The sequence below is a fragment of the Natator depressus genome, chromosome 22, assembly GCF_965152275.1.
Source record: "Natator depressus isolate rNatDep1 chromosome 22, rNatDep2.hap1, whole genome shotgun sequence".
Taxonomy (NCBI): domain Eukaryota; kingdom Metazoa; phylum Chordata; order Testudines; family Cheloniidae; genus Natator; species Natator depressus.
In genome coordinates, this window is record NC_134255.1 from 382,738 (window position 1) to 386,741 (window position 4,004).

The 4,004-nt window shown below is 48.0% G+C and overlaps 1 non-coding gene across 1 annotated transcript; it reads left to right on the plus strand.

Moving 5' to 3' along the window:
- Nucleotides 1–248: 248 nt before the first annotated feature.
- Nucleotides 249–321, plus strand: TRNAK-CUU (transfer RNA lysine (anticodon CUU)). The gene has a single exon. It is a non-coding gene; the product is annotated as a tRNA-Lys (tRNA).
- The last annotated feature ends 3,683 nt before the right edge of the window (nt 322–4,004 follow it).

Here is a 4,004-nt window from a genome sequence, read left to right on the forward strand (position 1 = left end):
ATTCTATGGAGCCAGGTGCAGGACTTGGACAGGGAGGCTTAGGCCTGGGGGATTGGGATGCAGCGGGTGGGCCGGCTGTCTAGGTGCGGAGACTTAGTCGCACTGAGGCACAGGAGGGAGGAGGAGGAGGAATCCTGCTGAAAGGCAGTGGCTGCGGAGAAAAAGAGGAGGGGTTCCTGGGACTTTTTTTGCCTCTCTTTTGCCTGCCTGCTCGCTGTTGTGGTGAAAGAGGAAGATACTCTCTCCAAGCCTGGCTAGCTCAGGTGGTAGAGCATCAGGCTCTTAATCTGAGGGTCCAGGGTTTGAGCCCCTGTCCGGGCACTTAGCTTTTAAGTTGCCTTGTGTGCCAGGAGCCAAATGATTCCTGGTGGTGTCCAGAGCCACTCACGGATTCCTAGAAGCTGTGGTGATTTACTGGAAAAGCCCTTTGCTCCTGCTTAGTCCTTAGGAATCAGGAGAGAGGCCCACATCCACAGGAGCAGACCTAGAAAGCACAGTCTCTGGCTGGCAGGAAGTGCTGTGGGGACAGGTGTTGAGAAAGCCCAGAGGGAGAGCACCAGAGATGGGTGTGGGAGAGAGAGAAGCAATGAGTACAGAGTGCAAGTGTAAAGGAGGGTCTGGTCTGGCTATTGTGGCAAACTTCTCTGGCTTATACCCGACCCCAGGGGAATTGGCTAGTGAACAGATCTGAGTCCCCACCCCCTTATCCAGAGGCCTTCCTGACCTCGAGGACTCTTTTAACTCTCGTGTGTGGCAGAGTCCTCGTAACCCCAACAAGGCTCGGTCCAGGATTCCTGGAAGGCTTGACCCCCAAACTTTTCGTGATCACTTAGAACAGGTACTAGGGTGTCTCCACTCTGGGCTACACCACCCGGTCCCACAGTGTAACAGTCAGGACTCTGAATCCTGCTATCTCAGTGGGATCTCCTGGCACTGTGTTGGTTTGCTGGAAAGCATGGAAGCTCAATGTGCTCAGCTCCCCTGTCCCCATTTGTACAAAAACGAATCTTTTCCTTCCTGTTGGGTGACTCCCCACCCACTGGATCCAGAGGTGACTATGGTGGTTCCAGAGTGCTCCTTTGAAGTAGAAAGAGTCACAGTGCGGTTTTGGGATGTCAGACCCTCTGGGAGGGAATACCGGAGTAGTTGTAGGCATGTCTGTTCCAAGAAATTAGAGAAACAAGGTGGGTGAGTTAATATCTTTTCTTGGGCCAAGTTCAGTTGGTGAGAGAGACAAGCTTTTGAGCCACACAGAATGGAATCACCTGTAGGTCTCTGTGTGGCTCAAAAGTTTGTCTCTCTCACCAACGGAAGTTTATCCAATGAAAGATACTACCTCACCCTCCTTGTCTGCCCAAGTTGAGGAATGTCCAAGGACAGTATTTTGAATGGGAATAGGGATGAATAGAAGAGAAACTGGAGCTGAACAGAGTTCTTCAGTGGTTCAGGTGGGAATTTGTAACAATTTGAGAATCATTTTGGAAATTAGCCCTTACTGACAAGGTTTGTGTCTGATCTTATTTCACATTCTGCTCTTCTTTGTATGAATCAGTAATTACATTTTACCATGTTAATTGATTCCTAATCTGTATTTAATCAATCTTGAAAGGTCTCCTCACCTCATTTCCCCCTCTCCCATTAGCAGAGTTTGCGGGGGCAGGGATGCAGCTTGAGTGTGCAATGCAATGAGTTGCGCAGGGGAGACAGGAGAGCGCTGCTCCCAGCTTGTGCTCCTGAGGCAGGGAGCCAGAATTTCATTTACAAATAGAGTGATTAACAGGGGCTTGAGATAAGAAATGACTGTTAGCATGTCTCCTGAAGTTAAATGATCTGTTCCAAGCTTGGTGAATTGTGAAATGTAAGCAGCCTAAATGATAGAAAGTAACTATGGATTCTTCTACAATTGTTTCAATTGTTGTATTCAAGAAGGGGGAACAAAGTTAGTAATATCTTGCTTTGAGAAGATAAATGATTTTTTAAGACTCCTGTAGACCCAGTGTAGTGTGGACCCCATGGTAAGTTGACCTAAGCCATGTTGACTCCAGTTATGTTATTCAAATAGCTGCAGTTGCGTAGCTTAGGTCAACTTACCAGGGTAATGCAGCCATCGTCTGAGTTACTACAGAGAATTCTTTCCCAGGTGTCTGGTGGTGGGTCTTGCCTGCAAGCTCAGAGTCTAACTGATCGCTATATCTGCGGTCAGGAAGAAATTTTCCCCCAGGTCAAATTGGCTGAGACCCTGCGGGGGTTTCGCCTTCCTCGGCAGCATGGGGCATGGGATCACTTACAGGTTTAAACTAATGTAAATGGTGAATTCTCTGCAACAAAGTCTTTAAACCATGATTTGAGGACTTCAGTAACTCAGCCAGAGGTTCGGGGTCTAATAGAGGAGTGGTGGGTGAGGTTCTGTGGCCTGCAAGGTGCAGGAGGTCAGACTAGAGGATCATGATGGTGCCTTCTGACTTTAGTAAGAGAATCTGAGTAAGAATAGACATTACAATTTTAAACCTAGCCAGTGTCCCTTAAGTGACTTGCCACAAGATGTGGGAACATGTTAGTATTAGAGCTGTGTGGGTCTCATATTTATTTAATTTTATTTCCTGATATAGGAATTAGATACAGTGCTCCAGACAGCTAATTTATAAGTTATCTGTGAAAAACCCAAGAGTTTTCCATTGCCCAAGTAGCCCCGAGAATCATGGTTAAAGTTGCCCCCCGAAATAGGAAATGGCCCTCCTGTGGGCAGGCACAGAATTCCCCCCCCCCCACATGGCCTCATTGGCCTGACTGGAACCGCCCCCTCAAATCTAGAAGTCAAAATCCACTTATGCTGCATGGTGCAGGGTTCAAATCCCTGCTGGCGGCACCAGCGCAAACACCAAGTCAGTGCGTCTTGCTGTCCTTCCTAATGGCTGTTCAGGAGCAACAGCTGGGTGCTGCATTAAGGGGCTGCTGCTTTCCTTCCCCGGCCCCAGTCTCCGCCCATGCTTTGCGGCTGGGGTGGCTGCAAAACAATCCACTGGTGGCGACATGCAGTGGCTGCATTTAAATGCTGGTTTAACTGATCCAGTGCTTGGCTCCCAGCTAGCCCCTAACTGGGCCTGACAAGCTTTGCTTGTGTTTGGATTCTGTAAAGCAGAGGTGCAGGGATCCAGCAGCTGCATCTGACTCACTGGTGAATTTTCCTTGCAAGGTCTGTGTGTGAATCTTTGTGTGTAGGAAGCAAAGACTGTGGGGCTGTCACTGAGCTGTGGGAGGGAAATGCTTGTTTGAGAGAAATGAGGGAAGAATAAAGAGGCCCACAAGAATGACAAATGATTAGCAGGCTATTGTTTTAAGTACTGGGCCACTTTGTCTATGGGCTTTTTGTTATTTAATTGTTTCTAAGGTCTCCACTGTCTGTACCTTTTCCCTAGTTCAGTGGTCTCCAGGCTTTTTACGCACAAGATCAGTTTTTTAATTTAAGGGCAACCCAGGATCTACCCCGCCCCTTCCCCGAGGCCCTTCCCTGCTCACTGAATCCCCCCTCCCTCCATTGCTTGCTCTCCCCCACCGTCACTCACTTTCAATGGGCTAGGGCAGAGTGTTGGGGGCAAGAGAGGGTATGGGGTGCTGTCATAAATATAAAGGGAAGGGTAAACCCCTTTAAAATCCCTCGTGGCCAGAGGAAAAATCCTCTCACCTGTAAAGGGTTAAGAAGCTAAAGGTAACCTCGCTGGCACCTGACCAAAATGACCAATGAGGAGACAAGAGACTTTCAAAAGAAGGGAGGAGGGAGAGAAACAAAGGGTCTGGGTCTGTCTGTATACTGCTTTTGCCGTGGACAGAACAGGAATGGAGTCTTAGAACTTTTAGTAAGTAATCTAGCTAGGTATGTGTTAGATTATGATTTCTTTAAATGGCTGCGAAAAGAACTGTGCTGAATAGAATGACTATTCCTGTCTGTGTGTCCTTTTTGTAACTTAAGGTTTTGCCTAGAGGGATTCTCTATGTTTGGAATCTAA